General features: G+C 36.1%; 1 protein-coding gene across 1 annotated transcript in view; it reads right to left on the bottom strand.

Moving 5' to 3' along the window:
* The window catches only part of BBX (BBX, HMG-box containing), a 348,489-nt gene that overhangs the window by 194,204 nt on the left and 130,135 nt on the right, over positions 1 to 24,150 (bottom strand). The window contains exon 3 of the mRNA XM_027867261.1: positions 15,977 to 16,051. The gene's annotated coding sequence lies outside the window, so the exon portion shown is untranslated. The remainder of the gene's footprint in view (positions 1 to 15,976; positions 16,052 to 24,150) is intronic.

The raw sequence follows: 24,150 nt of genomic DNA, 5'->3' as shown, positions 1-24,150 counted from the left end.
CCTGACACATAGCAGGTGCTACCCCTGCTATCATCATCATCCACTAAAACCTGACAAACTATTTCTTTTTAGAAAATGAACTGGGTAAGAACTACTAATGTTGGTGGGGAGTGGTGGGAGGGTGGTTAGCTGTATCTCCACAGGATCCCAGATCAATATATATTTTTTAAAATCAAAACTATCAAATTATATTCCGATCATTTACCTCTTTATTGAGTTTGTAATGTAAATAGATACACTCCATCTTGCTGTGCCTTGCCTATAATGCTCTTCTGTGTGGCTCTATCTTAATTTTAAATATAAGGGGAAAGGAAAAAAATTAATATTCAATAAAGGCTGAGTTCACTTCCATGATCCAGCTATGACCGCAGAAGAAAGGCAGAACTGGAAATTTTAGACTTCTTGGTTTGTTTTTTTTAAAAAATCAAACCAGTTACAACTATTCTGACATAGTTTTCAGGTAGAAACTGAGGTGGAGAATACATGTTACCACTTTGTGGAGAGGTCACCACCTCCCCAAGAGTTTTCCTTTCTCCTACTAGTATGAGCAGCACCAGTCCTCAGGTTCAGTTTCTGCAATCCCGTCCTCTAATGCCTGGTACTGTTGAACCCAGTACTGTAAACCCCCCCCCCCCAGAATTTACTGGTTTGGGAAATGGTGTTTTTATTCCCCTTTGAGGTCCCAGAGTGTCTCCTCACTCCATATATGACACCAATGGACTGCCGTGTCGATCCTCCCCAAGGGGGTATCTGCACTCACTGAAGCTGGCTTGCTTTTTTATCTTGCTGTGAAGCTCTACGTTTCCTTGTATAGGGCTTTTGGTATTCTGAACATTTTAAGTCTGTATTAAGACAGAGGGAAAGAGAGGTGAGTAAAAGAAGCTGATGGAAAAAAAAGGGAGGGAGCAGCTAGGTGGCATAGTGGATAGAGCACTGGCCTTGAAGTCAGGAGGACCTGAGTTCAAATGTGGCCTCAGACCAAACACTTGACACTCACTAGCTGTGTGACCTTGGGCAAGTCACTTAACCTCAATTGCCTAAAAAAAAAATAAATAAAATGAAAAAAAAAAAAAGAAGAAGAAGAAGAAGCAGCTGATGGGAAGGCCAGCATCAACAATAAACAGGTTAAGAAGAGGGTTAAGGTAAGGGAACTATCAATTTCACGTTGCATTGATGTAACCCCTCTGGCAGTCTAAAAGTCTCAGACACTTATTACCTGTGTGACCCTGGACAAGTCAGCTAATCTCTCTGTAATTTAGTTCTGTTGTCTGTAAAATGAAGGGGGCTGGGTTTGATGGTCTCTGTGATCCCTTTTTGCTATAAATCTCTTCCTACATAAACCAGACACAATGAAGAATACACAATGTGAGGTCCAGTTTAGATTTTATAAAACACAATTTGGGGTAGTATTTATTCATATAGTGGTTAACTTAAAAGACATCTGTGAAATATTCAAAACATTAAGATGTATTTCTAAAGAGAGTTTGCTGGTCTTATATTATCCAGTCTTAAAATCACTCACCCCATTGTCTCAACTTTTGCTTCTAATAACTCACATTCAATAAATGACATTTATAGAGAGAGACCTTTCCTCAAAACAATGCAGTGGCTGGTCGGGCAAGCATTATTTTCTCAGTTTTCAAGATAATGAAACTTTGGCTGAGAGAGGTTATAATTTGCTCCCAGTCACAGTACTTGTGTCTGGACCAGAATTCAAACTCATAGAACCTAATTCTACAGGCCTGCAAACACTCTTACGACATTGCATCATTGCTAGGGATCAATAAAGGGTTCAAGACTTAATTGCTTTTATAGAGAACCTCTTAGAAAGCATGATAATAAATGGAAGGACACAATATTTACAGGGAAATTTCTGACCAGTCATTTGCCAATTGCCTAACATGTTCTAGGGGGGAAAAAGTTACTAGGTTTGAATTGGCTTGCCTCAGATTTTCTAGGTCTCAATAATTCACCTTTTTTAGTCACAAAAATGTTATAATGCTTCACTTTCTCTTAATTCTTGGTAACTAATGGAAACTCACTGGCTCCACACATTCCCTTTCTGCTAAGGTTCTACATAGCAATCCAATGTCAGTGCATCATGTACAAGTCTTGCTTTAATACATTATTTCTTGTAAACACCCATATTTTCTCCAGAGAACTATTCCTTATGATCTCCCTGCATAAAAAAAGTAGTTTCCTTCTGGAAGAAAGCAATAACATTTTTAACAATAACAAAAAGGTAACTTTGGTGCATATTTCCCAGAAAAAAAACAAAAACAAGTGGAATACACAGAAAACCTTATCTGATCATGTATCCATATATTTTAAATCTTGCTTTACAACAAGCTGAAAAATAAAGGTCTACTCTGCCCTCTAGTGACTAAGTTTTTACAACTCAATTTTTTTTCTTGGCAATTCCATTTTAGAAAAAAAAATACACACACACATATACATACACATCTGGTGTATATATCCTTGTTATTTTTAAATGTTTCAATAATTAATATCAATTGCTGGTACAGGTCAATAACTAGCTGTCATAAAAAAGAGGAACTTTTGAGAGATAATACAGTACATTCTAAAGATGTTTCAATCAAATGATGCCATATATAAGATCACACAGATTTTTCTCTTTAACACCTTCAAATTTTTAATTTTCCTATAATTAATAGCAAGAACTTATACAGCCAAATTAGAAGGAAAGGTTAATGAATTCAATACTGCTCCTTCTTTTAAAGTTTCCTCTCTGCATCATTCTTTTCAAAATATTGAACTTCATACATGTCTATATACACAGAAATATAACAATACTGAAAAACTTAATTCTGATTCAAACAATGATCAACCAAGAGTCCAGAGGACTAACTATGAAGAATGCTACTAAACACCTAACAAAGAAGTGATGGACTCAAAAGAGTACACAATCAGATATACATTTCTGGATGTGGCCAATGTGGAAATTTGTTTTCCTTGACTATGTATATTTTATTTGCAAGAAGTTTTTTTTCTCTTTTTTCCCTTTTTCAATGGGATGAGAGAAAAGAGAGAAGAGAGAGAAAATAAACGAGTGTTAATTTAAAAAAACGAAAGTATGAGGGGGAAAATGTAATTTAAGCTTAAAAAAAAAACTAACATGGTGATTTTAGGGTCCTCCTAAGAAGTCTCCTCATCTGCTTGTCAAGGCCTAAAATTCCATTAACATCAAAGTCTCATTCCACAATTAGAGATAAGAGGTTCAAAATGAATTTTCAGTTTGAGATGACAGATTAAAATTAGTATATGTTAAAATGTTATCAGTCAATCAGAGTAAATGTCTTGCTAGGGAATGAGTTGATGAGGTATGGAGATTATCAGACCCTTGAAGTGATGTGAAAAAATCCAGAAAGGTACAGAAATTGACAGTAAGGGATATAAAAAACATTTCTCTGACTGTGCAACTTTACATAGGAGTTGGCCCTTCAGAAACAAACTTTGAATGGAGCTTTTTTTTAAACATCCAATTCTTGCTAGAGATGCATAAAGCTATGATTCCTACGATTTATGAAGGTTTGGGGCTTTTCTCAAATAAGAGTTCCTTATAAAGAGACCTTTATTTCTATACAATCCCACAACTAAAAAAAAAACCACTATATTTATTTTTGAAGAATTGGCAATGACATGTACATCAATTAATCATTCTTCTACTCTATAAGCTATAATACATATCAGGAAGGTGAGCTGATCAAGAAATATGCCTAGCCAAACAACAGTGATTTGTACATTGCAGACAGCTAAATGGTTGCTGAATTAAACTGCTAATAAATTTAAAAGAAAGGTTCATCCAGCATGCTGGTCAAAGTCATTGAATATACTGCAACTTGGGAAAGTATAAGGCAAGGGTTCTTTATCTTTTTTTGATGTGATAGATCCCTCTTTGGCTGTCTGACAAAACCAATGGACTTCTCAGAATAAATTTGTAAATTTATAATTGAATAAAATGCTAAATTTAATTAGAAGTTAGTGAAAATAAAGATGTATATATTTTCCCATCCAGGTTCATAGACCCTCCAACCCTCACTCCCCCCAAGTTTATCCATAGATCCCTTGTCCTTAAACCTCAAAGAACCCTTGGCATAAGGTTTAGAGAAAGTAAACTAAACTATACTTTTAGACCACCATAATATAATACTTTAAAAGCCTGGGAAACATTTCCTATATATTATTTCAGTTGATCTTCTAAACAATCCTGTAAGCTAGGCACTATTGTTATCTTCATTTTGCAAATGAGAAAACTGAGGCTGATAGAACTTAAATAACTTACTCGGTAAGTACCTGAGGGAAAATTTGAACTCAGATGTTCATAAGTCTAGAACTCCTTTTGCTACATACCATGGCTGCCTCATTCAGAGCTACTTCATTATAGACAACATTTGAGGTTACAAGCCCCAAGGGGAACTAGATGTCATTATAGACTGTTCTCCCAAGACAACATCCCATTGTGTGGGTTTGGTCAAAAAGCCAGAAAAATGTCAGTCAACATCAGGAATGGTATTAGAAGCAAAAACGAAAACGTTATCAGCCTTGTAAAAGTACAAAGTAATCATTTTGTCCTAAATGACAGAACCTAGTTCCGGTTGCCATGTCATAACAAATGTAACAGAACTAGGGAAGGTGTACAGAGAGGCAACTGAAATGATCATTATGGGGCTTCTTAGGTTGGGGGGAGGGCCATATGAAAACCATAAAGGGATTAGGGCTCTCCAGGGTGAAAGACAAGGGGGGGAGTAGGATCTGACACCCAATAAAATATCAAAGGGGATCAAGTGAACACAGTTTTATTCATGGAATCATTCTAAACCAGACCTAAATAGCCCCTAGAAGCTAGAAATATGTTAAGTCAGGATAAAGTATCAATTTAGGTAATAGGAAGTAAACTTAAGGAATTTGCTACCTCATGAGACTGAAAATATACCTTCAAATAAAAGGCCATATAACTTCAAGAAAGACAGACCCATATTGAGAAGGGTTACATTTTATGGGTAGATGTCTAATCTTTGAAATTTGTTAGTTTGTTTTAGGTCTAGACTTATGATTTCATTGATACAGGGAATTCCCAGAGAAGCAACTGACTCTACCGATGGAGACTGACGGTTCCCCTAGAACACCCCGTCTTAACGAGCTCAGACAGATTGGGGGACTTGCCCAAAATCACACAGCCAGTGTCTCTGTCAGGTGTGCGATGTGTCTTTCTAATTCCCAGGCTGAATAAAGCTGACTCTCCTTATGCCAAGCTGCCTCTTCTTAAGGAAGAAATTCATGCCCCACATAACCAGATCATTTTATATCACCATCAGAGAAAGAACACTAGTGTCTGTTGATCATACGTCTAATTGGTATAACAATTCTCATGAGCTTATTTTTTTTTTAAATTGTTGTTTCACTGATGTAGGTCACTCCCTAGGACAGAAATGTATACTTTTTAAAAGTTTCCTTGGGGCAATGAGAGGTTAAATGATTCAGGGTCACATAGACAGTAGCTGTCAGAGGTCAGACTTTAACTTAGGTCTTCCTAACTGAGGCCAGGACTCTACCCATTAAACCACGGTTATGGGATCTCTGTTCATGAGTCAGAGGATAATGTTCATGGGGTCACTGGATCACAGATTTTTAGAACTGGAAGGGACATTGGAGGTCATTTATCTAACTCCCTCATTTTACACATGAGCAAACTGAGGTCCAGAGAAATTAAGCACCTTCTTCAAAGTCACATGTATATGAAGTCTCAGAGCAAGGATTTGAACACAGTTCATTTTATTAGATATATATAGCATTCTTTCCACTGTGCTAACCTGCCCACTCTGTATGATACACCACACCTTTGTCACTTATAAAGGATTTAGGTAACAATTCACATTTTGAAAGCAGTAGCTGCTCTTAGAAGCTACTGTAGGAAACGTGTAGGAAATGCTCTCTCCCCCCCACGCCCTTTTAGAGTAATTCATTCTTAACCATGAAATCATTATGGAACTCAAAAAGGAGAAAAGTTTGTTTTTCCAGTTTATGAGTAATTGGAGGAGGAAATAAGAGTTGCATAATTCCACATTTTAAAAATTTCCTACACTGACCTGGCTGGAATCATTCATCTTATTTTGGTTTGAAACATATCTCATTTATAAAAACTGAATATTGTATATGGTTAAATTAAAAGCACAGCTGGTAAACCTGGGAGGTGTGTGTATGTGTATATATATAATCTTCCTTCTGTCCCCTTTAATCAAGATAGAGGTGCTACTTAAATGACTTGGAATAGATGGCATTTAAATAAAAATGTGAAAAAAGAAGCATTTAAATCCTAACACCTAGGGGCAGCTAGGTGGCGAAGTGGATAGAGGACTGGCCCTGGATTCAGCAGGATCTGAGTTTCCAGCCTCAGACACATAACACTTACTAGCTGAATGACCCTGGACAAATCACTTAACCTCACTGCCTAACCTCCCCCCCCCCAAAAAAAATAAAAATCCTAACACCTTTGGAAACTTCTTGACTAAGACTAAGCCTGAAGTTGCAGAACTGACCAACCAATGCATGTTGTTCAGAAAACCTACCTGGGTCAAGTAATAGGAAGCAATCTGAGGAAAGAGAATGAATTCTCATTGTGGGTCAAATGGGAAAAATTCACAGGTTCAGTGCCTTCATGGAGCCTAAGGATTCAGCTAGGAACTTCTAGCTTGGAAAAGACAAGTAAAATTGTATATGCTAAGTATGTTTTTTTTAAATTAGCATTAATCTCATGCATTACTTCTGAATTTGTATGTTTCCTGGAAATATGACGTACAGTATTTGCTGATTTGTCGACAAAGGGAGAGGGCAACAGGGGACAGCCACTGTGACCAGCTGTGGCAGAGGCAAAAGGCAGATTGGGGGGTGGGGAGATAGAAGGGAAGAGAAAAACTCATCAGAGATCAGTACGACATTATTTCTGAGCCTATAAAGTGAAACTGGTTCCGAGTCCAAGATAGTCGGGTTGGAGAGAGTAGCAAGGTTTAGTTTGTATTAAGGCAAGAGGTCGAAAACATGCTGCTACTTACTCAGCAGCAAAAATGTACTTTGGACATGTTTGGTTGATAATTTAAACTTTTATAATAACAATAATGATGCTAGTATTTAAATAGGGTTTTAAGGTTTGCATAGCACTTTACAAATGTTCTCATTTTATCCTCACAACAATTCTGGGAGGTGGGTACTAGGAGGCACACAGGAGTTTAATGACTTGCCCTGGATCACACAGCTAGTTAAGTGACTCAGGCTGGATTTGACAGCAGTTCTTTCTGACTCTGGGTCCAGTACTCCACCTACAGTGAGTGACCCACTCAAATTCTTGTTAGAAAGCAAACTGTGTTGAATATTTTACTCAACAACATCAGTCTTCTTGCATTTAATTGTATTTAATTTTATATACATATATATATAATTATGACAAAGGATATGGAATATGCTAAGAAATATGAAGATAGGTATAATGTTATGGGGATATTTTCAGTTTCATATTCCAATTATGCTGTACAAATTACGGGGGAAATGGTATAATGAAAAGCATTAGGCTTGGTGGAAGGAGGTTAACTCCCCAGAATTGCATCTGTGAAGAGGGAACAGGTAACAGGACCCTAGGCAAACATGAAGGCCCAAGTCTCAGCAGGTACATTCTAAGTTGGGACAGATTAGTAAAATTTGATGCCACATAATCTGTGCTGGATAATGATGTTTAAAACAAAATTTCTGATTATCATTTTTTCAAGTATTACATCTAAATGTATATTTTTCGTTTGCTAATAAATCCTACAACTACATGAACCTTAGCCAAGTTTTTTCTACCTCTAACATTCTACAAATCCCTAGGCCAAAGGAATAGTTCTACATAAGAAGTTGATTTCTGTAAGATGTTCAAGTTTTAAGCAGGAAACTGAATCCAAAGCAATCCCTTAATGGCTTATTTTGTTAAAATATAGTTTTTGGTACTTGAGAAAAATCTATAAATATTATATGAGCTTGTTGTTTAAGTTAGATTAAACAATTTTTGGGGTATCAGTTCTTGATCTGCTGGCCTTAAGAAGTTGAACACATTTTTAGGAAAGCACTATCTCTAACCCCAGGCAGAGGAAGGTGCTAAGCTGAATTAATGTAGGGAGTTTTTTCTTTCTCACTTGAGAGTTCCCTATACTTATGAAATCACAAATGTCCAGACCCTATCCAGATTTGTTTTTTTCTGAGTTTGGGTTTTGCTAAGAATGCTTCATCTACATTTTTTTTTTTAAATCAGTAAAGGTACCTGTAGTTGTAGCTAGAAATTTGGAATTAGTTCCATTATAAATAGTCAGCTCACCTAATAGTTCACTAATTAGTAGGGGAAAGATTCAAAGTACCTAGAGTCTCTTTAGAACACATGTAGTACCACTTTTTGAAAGTGTTTTACTCACTGTTTTGGGCAATCAGTGGCTCTGCCTGGGGTGTCAGAGGCTAGATTAAAACAATTGTTTTCCTAATCTTAAATCAAGTACTATTTCCACCGCTGTCAATCTGCCTCTCATGAGCCACAAAGCTCTATACAAATATAATGTTTGTCGGTAATGGCGCTTCCCCTTCCCCTCTAAACTGGTAATATTTGCGAATTACTTTGGGGGTGGGAAGGGAAGGGACTAGAAGTAGCCTCAAAAGAGTTTTAAGTGGCTCTTAAATACAAGAAATTGAATTCTCAACACCATCTATTCAACACCTTCTCAGTCAAATTCCAAGCAATCTTCCAAGAAAATTCGCCAACTATTTTTACACAAAAGTGCTTAAATGTAACACAAAGTTCTATTCTTTGGTTGTCAGTTTTCTTTTTTTAGATAAACATCTGATTACCAAGAATTAAAATTAGAGCACTGGTAATAGTGGCAAGAGTGTTGATCTTAAGAGTCATGGGAGAACTGGATTCGAATCCTGCTTTTGACACTAACTAGCAATGTGATCCTTGGCAAGTCACTTAACCTCCCTAAGACTCAATTTCCCCCCCTGTAAAATGGTAAAGCATCGAATTCACAGGATTGTGGTAAGGTTCAAATAAGATAATCCATACAAAGAGTTTTGTAAATCTTAAAACTCTATATAAACCTTATCTATTATTACTATTAAAAAACTGGGAGACCCATGTTCCAGTCTTTACTATGTTTTATTTTAAACAAGTTATAACCTTATTTAATAAATAACTGGACTAGATGAGTGTCCATTGTCCCTTTTTTTTCTGTGAGGCAATTGGGGTTAAGTGACTTGCCCAGAGTCACATGGCTAGTAATTGTTGTATGTGTCTGAGGCCTCATTTGAACTCAGGTCCTCCAGACTCCAGGGCGGGTGCTCTATCCACTACGCCATCTAGTTGGCCCAAAATTTCTGATAGTCTTCTGTTTGTTTGGTTTTTGTTTTGTTTTTTTGTTTTGTTTTATTTTTTTTGGTGAGGGAATTGGGGTTAAGTGACTTGTCCAGGGTCACATAGCTAATAAGCGTCAAGTGTCTGAGGCCAGATTTCAACTCAGGTCCTCCTGACTCCAGGGCTGATGCTCTATCCACTGCGCCACCTAGCTGCCCCCCATTGTCCCTTTTCATCAATGCTCATGATATGTTCAGTCATTTTTCATTTGTGTCCAATTCCTCATGACCCCATTTGGAGTTTTCTTGGCAAAGATACTGGAGTGATTTGCCATTTCCTTCTCCAGTTCATTTTACAGATGAGAAAACTGAGGCAAACAGGATTAAGTGACTTGCCCAGTGTCACACAAGCTAGTGGCTGGATTTAAACTCTTGAAGATAAGTCTTCCTGACTCCAGGGTGGGCACTTCAATATAGATTAAAAAGAGCAGGAGTTAAATGGTAAAACTGGTTTCTCTTGCTAATTATCCTGTACCTAGATGTAGAGCATACTCTCCCCCACTGGCATAAAATGAATCTCATTTTTGCGTTGGACAGACCCCTGAAGCCATTTAGTCCAACCTCTACTTGAATAAAAGAAGCCTCCTTTACAACATATCTAACAAATTTTTATCTAACTTTGCCTTAAAGACCTCCAAAGAGTGGAGTGAATGTGTGTGCATGAGAGGGGGAGAAAAGGGGGAGCCTGAATTTAAACAGCCCTTTCCATTTTCACCTAGCTCTAATTGTTAGGAAGTTTTTTTTTTTTTTTTTTTGTATCACACCCAAACTTGCCTCTCTGCAATTTTATGAAAAGCTCAGTGAAGAGGTTTACCATTGGGGGAAAAATAGCAAAGATTTAGAGATGTAAATGCCTACTGTGCGCAAAGCACTGAGCACAGTGGTTAAGATACAAAGAAAGGCAAACAAGTGCTCAAAGAGGGACTGGATTCTAATGGAGGAGACGGACATTCAAACAGCTCTGTACACACGAGATATTTACAGCATATTTGCAACACATCTAAGGAATATAGAATAAAAAACTATTCTAGCAGCCAGGTGGCACAGTGGCTAGAATGCAAAGTTAGGAAGACTGGAGTCAGGAAGGCCTGAGTTCAATTCAGTACTAGCTGTGTGTGTGACCCTGGGTCAGTTCCTTAGTCTCTGCTTCCCTTGGTTTCCTTAACTGTAAAATGGGAATAATAATATCACCTATCTTCCAGAGTTGTTGTGATTATCAAATGATCAAATAATTTTAAAGTACCTGGGACACAGTAGGTTCTATATAAATGTTAGCTATTATTATTATGCCTTAAGTAAGGAACCAGTATGTAGATTTTTTTAAATTGCTTGAAAAGTGTTTGAAAAATTCTACCAGTCACTACAGAATTTGCAAACTAGTACCAGGATGACTGCACATATATAACCTATATCAGATTGCTTACTGTTAAGGAGGAAGGAGAGGAAGGAGGGAGAGAGAAAATTTAAAATGCAAAATTTTATTTAAAAAAATTTTTTAAAGTTGTCTTTACATGTAATTGGAAAAAAATAAAATACTATTTGAAAGAAAGAAAAAACAAAAAACTAGTACCAGGAAAAAAATCCACAACAAAAGCCACTTCATATTTAGGGCCGTGTTGACCTCTAACATCACTGCTTCAAGTATCAATTCTTTTCCATCCCTTTACTAAAACTTGAAGTACAATATCTTCTGCTTTTTAAAATTTGAATCTACAATGTAAATAAAAGAACTCAGACTAGGACAATGCCAGGTGACTTGACAGGTTATAATAAAAAACAAACACACAAAACACCCAAACAACAACAACAACAACATACAATGATTGGAGCCCATAGAGTAATTAATTGGCTTGTTTCCTAACCTAATTTTCAAATATGCATTTATTTCTTAGATAACAATGGACTCATTTGGAAGTTAAATAGATCTTGAAAGCTGACTTTTTGTTTTTTTGGTTTTGTTTTAAATTTTTAAATTCTTTAAAATTCTTACAGTTGATTCCGAAAGTTTTGAAGCACTCATTTTCATTTATTTCATGGGACAGGAAATAATAATTAAATTAATTAGAGATAATAGTTATTTTGTTTTTTTTAAATGCGGCTCTCTCATTCCACAAAAATGAGAGCAGCAAAGAGACATTATTAGAGTATCTGAAAAGAAGCAATTAATGAAACAGGTTGTTCCCAATCTCTAAGTTTCTTGGTTGTCAATTAAGCAGCCTTGGAAGCTTGATTTTGCTCTTTAAGTTCAGTGAAGTACTCTATAAAAAAAAGGTAGAAAATTCATACTTTTGAAGAATTTTGATCATACTAATAAGGGAAATTTAAAGAATGATTGAAATTTTCAGTGAATAGATCCAGTGAGCATTTACTTCATTAACTCACCAAAATTAATATTTATATAGAAGGGTTTGGGGTGAGGGACAAATAAATGTTTCTAGAAATAACATGTAGATTTTGATCTGTTCACAGATTGAGCCCTTGAAGGAACATCAGTGGTCAGCTAGTTCAAATCACCCATTTTACAGATAAGTAAATCAAGGCTCCGAGAGGTTAGATGACTTCCCAAAGATGACACAAGCTGGGTTTGAAGACTAGGTTCTCTGACTCCAAATATGAGCCTCTTTCCATCCAACTGCAGTTAAAAAGGACAATCAGGTTTCTCTTGAGTATGGCAGTGTAGAAAGCTGACTCATTCAACAGAAGAAACCTCTGAAGCGTGGAGATCATCCACAACATGTTAAAATACGTGGAGATCTTGAACTCTGTAGCAAATATTTTAATGTTTATAGAGGAATCCAAACTTGCCAGGTTTACTACATTCCTCAGGAAAGACTTTCTGTTCCATAGGGGGTGGCAGATGACTAAAAGATGGACATCTTGACAAGATGCCCTCCTCCCCTCCAAAAATGACAAAATCATCTTTTTCTTCAATAGGTGAAATAGAAGAAGTAATTCAGGGCAAGAAGAAAGAAAAAAAAAAAGAACCTCTTGTTTAAGGAAGTTCTCCATAGCCCTCCAGTTCCACTAACCTTGGCCAAGCTTCTATTTTTTTTTTTTTGTTTTTTTGTTTTTGTTTTTCAAGTTTCTTTCAATAGACACATTGACTTTTTCTTATCTCCCACTGTTTGTTCATTAATTCAAGGAATAGTTAGTTTGCTGCTTTTGACACTGCTGACTACTCATCCCATCCCTCCTGAACTCTTCACCCTTGACTTGCCCATGGGATTTACAGCATCCCTCACTGTTCTCCTTCCTGCTTCTCTCTCTTCCTAGTTACTTCTCTGTTCCTCCCTGGTTCTTCTTCTTCCTCCTGAATCCTAAATGTTGTCATTCCTTTTCATTTTTGGCCCTCTTTCTCTATCCTCTCTCCCTGGGTGATCTAAGGCACAACCATTGCTTCAGCTATCATCTCGATGTGTGTAACTCCCAAATCTGTGGTTCATATGATCATAGAACTGGAAGGGCCCTTGGTGGTCAATGATTTCAACCCCTTTAGCTTATAACTGAGCAAAATGAAGCTCAAAGTGTTAAAGGAAATTATCCAGGGTCACAAAACTAGTGTAGGAGGCATGATTCAAATTCAGATCTTCCTGATAGCTCAAGCACCACATTTTCAATAATTTGTGGGTTATCTTTACCTTGTTGTTTTGCCAATACTTTATACTCTAAAAGTTGAAAAACTGAACTCATCATCTCAGCCCCAAATGTGCTTTCCTTTTGATTTCCTGATTTCTCTTCAGGATGCAATCATCCTTGCTATTATCCAGTCTTAAATCTTCAGACTAAAGGTCACCTCTGATTTTCAATCCTCACATCTAAATCAGCTCCCAATCACCTTAGATTCTACCTCAACAAAAACAAGTATCTTGATTCTGTTTCTTCTAGATAGCTTTTCCTCTTGTCAATCTGCATGGACTCCATAATATGCTCAATTCTGTGATTATACTTGAGGTGTATGTAACTCCATTTGCTAGTCTTTCCCTATGAGACCTAACTATGTTTATATAGTTGTTGACACTGACAGCTGTCCTTCTAAAAGTACGGTTACAATGACGTAACTATCTCACCATACATTTTCAGTGGTGACTTGCCATTGCCTACTGCCAATAAATAAATTTAATATTCCTTCACCAAGGTTTCAAGGTCCTTTTCTCAATTTGGCTCCATTTTTAACTTCGAGTGTTAAACCACATGCTGGTGATTTTCATATCTATCAAGTCCTAACCTCTCTCCTGACCACTAGCCTCTTATCTCCAACAGCTCATCAAATGTCTTTAACTAGAGGGGCTGTAGACATCTTAAACTCACTATGTCAAAAACTGAACTCATTCTCTTTCCCCCTCAAACCTTCCCCTCTTCTTAAATTCTCTTTTACTATCAAGGGCACCATCATCCTCCCAGTTGTTCAGACTCATAACTTAGATGTCATCCTTGACTCCTTTCTCCTTCTCTCCCTTCATATCCAATCAATCACAAGAGCCTGTCTTTTCTAGGTTTGTTAATATCCCTCATACATGCTCCTGTATATTTATTCTTCATTTTCATTTCTTCCTTGCACAGATATGCTCAAAGCTCTCAATGTAGGTACAAATATAATTTTCTTTTTATATGTACTCACTTCATAAATGGTTCTTTCATTCACATATTTGACTAATCTCCATGCAACTGACATTTGATTTCAAAATGACACTTATTCTTCCAATCTTTGGCTCATGCTACAATTGGAACAAAAATAACTTCTCACACTTGCAATATGCAAGATAGAATACTTTGATGATTAATTCCAGTGATAAAAACAAACTCCTGGCTTCTTAAACAACTTACTGAACCAGCCTACCTTATTATTTCTTAATTCCTAATCCTTTCTAAAATAATTAATTCATTTTTTATATCTTAGGCTTTTACATATTTTTAGTCATTAGAAAATATATACAGCTTTCTTCTAATAAATCAAGGCAGGCACCCAAATGCTAGTTTAACTTTTTAATAAATATATTAGAAACTATATCTCCATTAGATTTCTATATTTATGCAACATGTTTCAAATACACTCAAACATCTACAACAAATTTAATCTTAACACCCCATAATACATATATTATCCACCTTGTATATTAGCAAATAAGACTTTGATTCAACTTTTTAATATTTATTTCTGAAGTATCCATACGCTAATCAGCTGAAATAGTACACTAAGAGTAACTGGAACCCAACTAGAGAAAAACCTAAATTAATATAAATTCTTGACTTTCTACTTTCAAGAGAAAGAAGCAGTTGTTAATACGAGAGAGACAATTAATTCCCTGACTGACAGATGGGTTTAGCCTAAAAAAATAAATAAATAAACTCCAGGGCATGTACTATTGTCACTTACTCAAATATTCTACACCATCTATATCTAGTCCTAGACAATAAGTGTTCAGAATGATAACACCAAGGCCTTACAAAATCCTCAGTCACCAAAGATAATGTGAGATTATATGCAACTGACAGGAAAGTAGACTCAGACATTTTAGAAATGTTGCTTAAAAGGTTGAAACAAAAGTAGTTTTCAGGTCAACTCTGATTTAATTAGGTAACTCAATTAGCCAGAGAAAGTTAATTCCTTAAGCTTTGGATTCACTGAGATTTGCCCATGTTTATTCTAACCCATAGTATACTGTTTACAGATGAGAATTCTACTTATTTTAAAAGTATGATAAATATCTAGTTAAGTATCAATGAGGAAAATATTTATTTGCATTGGAGAAATATTTTATTCTAAGTATCAGTTTAAGTAACTGCCATTAAAAGTTTAATTGAAGATGTTTTAAAATATAGTTTATCCTACCAAGTACTGCTATTCCCTACAGCAAGTGTTTTGAAAATAAAATAATTTCAGTCTAAGAATATAAAGCTATAATATCAGTGAGAATCAATGTTTTGTTTTTTAATGTGTGTGCTTTTTAAATCTTACCTTTTTCCCCCCTTTATTGAGGGGTGGTTTTTTTAAACATTTAATATAAATACAATCTCGACTAGATACATGATTTCAGCCACATAACTAATTCTTAATAATACCGCATGGTAAGAAATTCCCCACATCGCCTTAATAAGTATAATCAGTTTTGCAGGACTAAAGCAATATTTGGAGAAGAAACTAGCTTTTAAAGAAACAGATTGACTTAACCAAATCAGCTATTTGGCCTCTGGATTTCCCTGATGCTGAATAATTTGGGTTTCACCAGTGGCAATCAATTGTGGAAACACAGATTACTGCACCTTGAAGTAATTCATTAAAATGGTTCATTTGAAAGGAAAAATTAACTTACGTGATGGTGATGGTTAAATGCCCTTTTAAAAATTGCAATAAATAAACATAGGTTCAGAAGAAAAAAAAAATTTAAACCAACTGTCACACTTCCTTGATCAATATGGAAGAGGAACCGAACAGTTGGGGAAAAGCTGAGACCAACTCTGAAACGACATATTTCTTGCCAGCTTCACTGTTTCCAGGTACTTAAATCAGAAGCACATTCAGTGCTGCCCTTACCAGGTTAAGTCACGACGTTCCATTGTGATTTCAATGGAACATCAGAACTTCCAGCTTCTGTGATGCGCCAGGATTCTGTGGAAGACCCATAGCAAAGTGGTTACAAAGGTGAGCCATGAAGGCTTTTCACAAAAAGCTGATACTCACACTCCTTTAGCAAAATGATCCCCGAATTAAATGCATAACATCCAGACAGTCAAGAAGAGGGAAACCAACTGAAAGAAGTTTTTATGGTCCCTCTATCTAAATAACAATAATGAGAAGATTAAGGTCCTTCTGAAAAAAAAAATACACTATGAATTTTTTAGAACAGCTTGGATTTAAAATAGTATCCAGATTGAATGCTAAATTACTTTGAATGACTGGTCCCACTAAACTTGAAGAGCATATTTAAATATGTGTGTATATATATTTATATGTATATATAATATGTATATATATTTATATTTATACACACATGTATTGTGTATAATATTAAAATATAAAGTACACATTTATATTTTTAATTGCCTTGGAAACATGGAGAGAAACATAGTAACAAAATAAAAAGTTGGGGAGAGGAGTAAGAAGGGGAAAATAATAGAACATTAGTTTCAGTCTTAAGAGAACGAAAAAATTGTTTAAATGGTCAAAATCAACAATGGAAACAAAAGTAACCACAGTTTTATTTAATAACACATTAACTAGGCCAATGAAACACCTAAATACACATCAATCACATTCCTTACCACCTTTTAAAAAAAGAAATCCTTTCACATTTCCCATACAGCACCCATTTATTTACTCTGTAGGCTAATAAACTCATTGAATTCAAAACCAAAAGGGTAAAGAAATTATTTTCTACCATTAGCATATAGTGATAGAATATTTCTAATCAATTCAGAAACTATACCATACTCTAGAAATCCACTTACTGGATTTTGGCTATTCCAATACTGTTAAGTTACTTTATGGGCTTGTAGTAAAGTGTTTCCTTATTTGTTCCTATTATGTACAAGGAATGGAACTTACATATGAAATATCCAAATGGGAACTATTCACATCTGAGTAATTCTGTCTCAAATTAGATGATTCAACTGACACGCAATGTTATTAAAAGAAACAATAGCTAGAAAATGAATAAAGTATTATTTGGTAGTGTGTGGTTACACACAATATATTCATTCACTCATTTCTTTGAAGGCAAGCAGTAGAAATCTTCCAGGGGAACATACAAGAATTGTTTCAAATTAACCACTTATATTTTGACTGGATTTTTGTGAAGAATTTTTATACTTATATTTCAACATCTGAAGATATCATCTGGTTAAATTTTTTTATATTTTAAATTTAAATGAGAGGTAGATTTAACAGTATATCCTTAATAATTATTGTAAAAATAGTCTATTAGAAGCTAATATTAAAAATAAAATGTTTCAGGGAACACTTCCTATCTTAGGAGTATTTTAATATGCTTTAAATTTCTAAAGGCAATTACAGAAAATATTTTTAATGCAAAACCATTTTTGTGGTTCCTCCCATTGGTTCTAATTCTTCTTTACAACATGACTAATGTGAAAATATATTTAATATCAATGTATATATAGAGTCTATATGCCATCTTGGGGAGGGGTGAGAGAAGGGAGAAGGAGAAAATTTAAAACTCGAAATCTTATGGAAATGAATGTTGAAAACTAAAAATAAATTGATTTTTAAAATAAAGCAAAAGAGTTTTTTAAAAAAAATATACACTATAACTAAGCTGGAGCCAACATTACTCATAATTACTTCATAATTCTTATTTTTACTAGTGTTATGATATATTTACTGTTTATCTTAACAGCTAAATACATGTTCTTTAGATGATTAGTTATGCCAAACCACCTTATCTATGTCATATTTCTCTTTTTAGGCCTAAAAATATATGATACTATTACTAATCCCGACCAAAGAAAACTATGCTAATTTTTCCATTTCTAGATTATTCTTGGATGGCAATAATTTTGATCACTTCTCAGCTCAGAACTGTCTATAAACAATACCTTTTTTGAGATTATCTATTAACAAAAACTACAGATGTTATAAAGAAATAATTGAAAACTGAAGATTAAATTAGCTCCTCCAAATCAAATACATCCTACTTCATAATGTCCTCTTTTTTTTGGTTTTCTAATGATCAAGGAATTGCTTACAGATGCTACCCATTTATTAGTCAGTCAACAAGCATTTACTAAGCACCTTGTGTATGGCAAGCACAGTGCTAAGTGCTGGACCCAGTCTAAAGAAGCCCACAGTCTAAGGGGAAAGGCAACATGCAAACAAAAACAAGTAAGCTGTATATAGGATAAATTTTTTGGAAATCATCGACAGGAAGAAGGCACTAGCATCAAGGAAGATTAGGAAAGGATTCTTAAAGAAGGTAAGATTTTACCAAGGACTTGAAGAAAGCTAGGGAAGCCAGAAAATAGAGATGGTTAGGGGAAGAATTTCAGACATGGAAGGAAGTTTGTGAAAATGAATGGAGTCAAGAGATTGACCCATTCTAGGAACAACTACTGTCATTGGATTGCAAATTTCTTGGGGGATAAGGGTGAGATTAGAGGAACTAAAGTATAAAAAAGACTGTAAAGTTGGCAGGAGTCAAACTACAAAAGGATTTGAATGCCAAAGAGAGGATTTTATATCTGATCCTGGAGGTGGCAGGGAAACACTGAAGTTGATAGTGAAGATGATTGAATGGGGGGTGACTTGGTCTGACCTGTGCGTCAGGAGGATCAATGTGAGGGCCTTAGTGGTGGATAGACTGGAATGAGGATAGATTTGTGGCAAGCAGAACAACCAGAAGGCCATTGCAGCAATCCAGGCATGAGGTAATGTTGGATGCACCTGAGTAGGAGTAGTGTAAGAGGAGAAAAGAGAACATATAAGAAAGATAATAGGGCAGTTTGGTGTCACAGTTTATAGAGCTTCAGGCCTGCAGTCAGGAAGACTCATCTTCCTGAGTTCAAATCCAGCCTTAGACACTTACTAGCTGGGTGACCCTGAGCAAGTCACTCAACCCTATTTGCCTCAGTTTCCTCATCTGTAAAATGAGCTGTAAAAGGAAAAGGCAAACCATAATATTTGCCAAGAAAACCCCAAATGGGGTCACAAAGAGTCTGATGCAACTCATCAACAACAACAAATATGAAAGATAACCCAAAGGTAGAATGAATAAGACTCAGCTACTAACTGGATATGGAAGGGATAAGAGAGGGAGAAGTTGAGGACTACACCTAGGTTATAAGCCTGGGTGACTAGGAGGATGCTAGTACCCTCCAGAGTAATATGAAAGTTAGAAAATGGGCTTCCAGGAGCCAAGATGGCAGAATAAGAAGTAAGTCACTCTTATCCTCCCTTATTAACCTCAGAAAGCCCAGAAAATATTGCCCCGGGAAAAACCCGGAATAGCTGAACCAAAAGAAAGACAGGGTTCTGCAGTCCAGTTGCTCAGGTAGCTTGAGGGATTAAATGGAAAGGCCCATCTTGCCCTGGGGGAAGGGGAGCAGTACAGAATAGGAAGCATCCCAGCAAGCTAGTGGAAAGCCCCTCCTCAGCATACCAGGAGGAGATCCTGAAGCCCAGGTGGTGGAGCAGGCAAACACCAACATCTGGACCCCGAGTGCCTCATTGAGGGCGGGGAACTGGTGGAAACCAGCTCAGAAAATCACCAAGTGATTCAGCATTCTACAGCAAGCAGGTCTCCCAGTGCCTTAGCAAAACTCTTGAGAAGGCTCCAAGGGGCCCCAGGCAGATAAACATCCTGCAACATCCATCTGAAAGGAGCTGAAGAAAGCAAAAGGAAGGAAAGGCCAGGGTGAGCAGGCAACCTGCAGGGGCCACACTACCCAATCCTACCCCTAGAGTTCCAGTGTTGCTGATTCCAGCCCAACAACAGGTAAGCTACCAGAACCCTACAGCCTCCAACTGCCAGCACTGAAGGCCCCAGCACACAAAGCCAGTGACCAAGACCTAGGTTCCCAACACAAGAAACTTGGATCAGTGCCCTCTGCTCCCCAGCAGGAGAGTTCAATCTCTTTAAAGGCCAGGAAATAAACAAACACTATGAGCAAAAAGAAACGTCCTATAGATTCTTATTATGGGAACAGTGAAGATCAAGGCAGAAATTCTGAAGAGGACAACATTGTCAACAAACTCACATCTGGAACCTTAAAAGGGAATATAAACTAGTCTGAAGCCCAAAAAGCCTTCTTGGAAGAGCTCAAGAAGGATTTTAAAAGTCAAATGAGAGAGGTAGAAGAAAAAATGGGAAAAGAAATGAGAGGTATGCAAGAGAGGGTCAATAGCTTGGAAACTGAAGGACAAAAATTAATTGTAGAAAACAAGTCCTTAAAAAATACAATTGGTCAACTGGAAAAAAATACACTGAAGAAAACAAGTCCCTAAAAAAATACAATTGGCCAAATGGGGAAAGAGATACAAAATCTAATAGAAGAAAACAACTTGTTAAAAATTAGAAATGGAAAAATAGAAGCTAATGACTCTATGAGAGAGCAAGAATCAGTCAAACAGAAACAAAAGAATTTAAAAAAAAAGATGAAAATGTAAAATACCTCATTGGTAAAACAACTGACCTGGAAAATCAATCCCGAAGAGACAATTTAAAAATTATTGGTCTACCTGAAAATCACGATGAAGAGCCTGGACAGTATCTTTCAGGAAATCATAAAAGAAAACTGCCCTGAAGTCCTAGAATCAGAGGGTAAAATAGCCATTGAAAGAATCCACCAATCACCTCCTGAAAGAGATCCCAAATTGAAAACGCCAAGGAATATAGTAGCCAAATTCCAAAATTACGAGGTCAAAGAGAAAATACTGCAAGCTGCCAGAAAGAAACAATTTAAACATCATGGAACCACAGTCAGGATTATACAGGACCTTGTGACTTCTACATTAAAAGACTGCAGGGCGTGGAATATGATATTCCATAAGGCAAAGGAGCTTGGATTGCAACCAAGGATCAACTACCCAGCGAAAATGAGCATGATCATTCAGCGGAGGAGATGGATATTCAACGAAAGTTAGAAAACGAGGAGGATTTAAGGGGAAAGATAGCAAGTTCACTTTGGGACATGGCAAGTTCAGTCTGTGAGACATCAAGTTTTCCAATAGACAACTGGAGATGTGATGGTGGAGGTCAGCAGAGAGGTCATGGCTGAATAAGTAGAACTGTAAGTCATACGCCTAGAAATGATAAATGAATCTATGGGAGCTGATGAGATCACCAAGTGAAACAGTATAGAAGGAGAAAAGAAAAGGGCCCAGGGCAGAACCTCCATAGTTAGTGGGCATGACCTGAATGAAGATCCAGCAAAGGAGATTGATGAGAAGCAGAAGAGAATCAGGAGAGGGTAGTGTCGTGAAAACCTGGGAAGAAGAGACTAACAAGGAGAAGAGAGTGGTCAGCACTGTTGCACAGTGGTCACAGGCTGCAGAGAGGTCAAGAAGGATGATGACTGTGAAAGTCCATTAGATCTGCTGATTAAGAGATCATTATAGCAACATCTCACACTGTATACCAAGATAAGGTCCAAATGGTTACACGATTTAAACACAAAAGATGATACCATAAGCAAATCAGGAGAGCATGGAATAGTTTATCTGCTAGATCTATGGATAAGGGAAGAATTCATGACCAAACAAGAGACAGAGAGCATTGTGGAATATAAGATGGATAATTTTGATTACATTAAATTTAAAAAGTTTTGCACAAACAAAACCAATGCAGCCAAGATTAGAAGGAAAGCAGAAAACTGAGAGAATTTTTACAGCAATTTCAATGATAAAGGCCTCATTTTGCAAATATATAGAAATGTAAGTCAAATTTATAAGATTATGTTATTCCCCAGTTGATAAATGGTGAAAGGATATGAACAGGCAGCTTTCAGAAGAAATATGGAAAAATGCTCTAAATCACTATTGAATAGAGAAATATAAATTAAAACAACTGAGGTACCATCTCACACCTATCAGATTGGCTAATATGACAGAAAAGGAAAATGACAAATGTTAGAGGGAGTGTGGGAAAACTAGGAAACTAATGCACTGCTGATGAAGTAGTGAACTTGTCCAATCATTCTGGAGAGCAATTTGGAACTGTGCTGAAACGGCTATAAACTATGAGTACCCTTTGACCCAACAATACTACTACTAGGTCTATATCCCAAGAAGAAAAAAAAAAAAGGACCTATACGTACAAAAATATTCATAGCAGCTCTTTTTTGTGATGGCAAAGAATTGGAAACCAAGGAGATGCCCAACAATTGGGGAACAGCTGAACAAGTTGTGGCATGTGATTGTGATGTAATGTTATTGTACTGTATGAAATAATGAGCAGGATGGTTTCAGAAAAACCCAGAAAGACTTATATGAACTGATGCAAAGTGTAATGAGCAGAACCAACAGAATACTGTACACAGTAACAGAAATATTTTGCAGTGATCAACTGTGAATGACTTAGCTATTCTCCGCAATACAATGATCCAAGACAATTCCAAAGGTCTTATAATGAAAAATGCTGTCCACCTCAAGAGAAAGACCTGACGGAGTATGAATGCAGATCAAAGCCTACTTTTTTTTAAACTTTATTTTTCTTATTTGTTTGGGGGGTTTTTTGGTCTGTGTTTTCTTTCACAACATGACTAATATGGAAATGTTTTGCATGACTGCACATGTATAACCTATATCAAATTGCCTTCTCAATGGGGGTGAGGGTGGGCTTTGGGAGGGAAGGAAAGAAATTTGAAACTCACAATTTTAAAAAATGAGTGTTAAAAATTATTTTTACATAGAAAAATTTTTTAAAGAGATTATAATAATATATATGCAGCTAGGTGGTACAGTAGATAGAGAACTGGGCCTAGAGTCAAAAAGATCTAAGTTTCAATTTTGGCCTCAGATACTTACTAGCTGTGTGACCCTAGGCAAGGCACTTAACCTCTCTACCTCAGTTCTTCATCTGTAAAATGGGGACATACTGGATAAAGAAACGGCAAATCACTTCAGCATCTTTGCCAAGAAAATTTCATGGACAAAGTAGACTCAGAAACCACTGAACGAATGAACAACAAATAATTTTACATATGTGTTTATGTGTGTGTGTGTGTATATATATATATAGATATAGATATATAGATATATGTAATTGTATTATATTATAATATTATCTGGTTGATTATAATATTAATGTCATATTAGTTATTAAATTATAATACATAGGGTGCTTCAAATAACAATGTACTTTTATTAAAGCTTAAATTTGTGCTAAGAGTTTCAGGATACACAGGATTATATCATTCTATTTTTTTCCCTCAGAAAAAGGATTAAAAAAAAAATAGTCTCCAATGTAATGCTTAACTGGGTCCTTTAGTTTGCTAACCCCTCAAATTACAATTACCTAGGACACTGTTTTAATATCTCAAATGTGTTTTGCCTTTGGGAGCTGTAGTGTTGTTTTTTTCTTTGTGTTTATATTTGTTTTGGTGAGGAGAAAGAAGGTCAAAGTGAAAAAATAGTACTCCTCAGCCCTTGTAAAAACAGTTTCATTCACTCATTTACTTTGAAAACATGTCATATTGCTGAACAGGCTGACTTCAAAAAAACCTGGAAAGACTTGTATGATCTGATGCTGAGTGAAGTGAGCAGAACCAGGAGAACGTTGTACACAATTACAGCCACATTGTGCAATGATTACATTGATAAACTTAACCCTTCCCAGCAATACAAGGATCTAAGACATCTCCAAAGGCCTCGTGATGGAAAATGCTGTCCACATCCAAAGAAAGAACTATGGAGTTTGAATGCAGATTGAAGCATACTATTTGCTATTTTTTTTCTTCTGTTGAGTTTTGTTTCTTCTTTCTGGTGGTTCCTCCTATTGGTTCTAATTCTTACTCACAACATCACTAATGTGAAAATATGTTTAATAAGAATGTAAATGTATAGCCTATATCGTATTATGCACCATCTTGAGGAGGGTGGTGGGGAGGGAGGAGGAAAAAATTTTAAACTCAAAAGCATACGGAAGTGATTGTTGATAAATCAAAATAAATTAATTAAAAAATTAAATTAAATTTAAAAAAAAATTCATTTCAATATATATTTGTCTAGAACTACGTGCCCAACATTTTAAGCAA

This window comes from Vombatus ursinus, unplaced genomic scaffold (assembly GCF_900497805.2).
Source record: "Vombatus ursinus unplaced genomic scaffold, bare-nosed wombat genome assembly UNPS02001419.1, whole genome shotgun sequence".
NCBI classification, from domain to species: Eukaryota; Metazoa; Chordata; class Mammalia; order Diprotodontia; family Vombatidae; genus Vombatus; species Vombatus ursinus.
The sequence above is the reverse complement of the archived record's forward strand: the minus strand, read 5'-3'. Positions and strand labels throughout refer to the sequence as shown.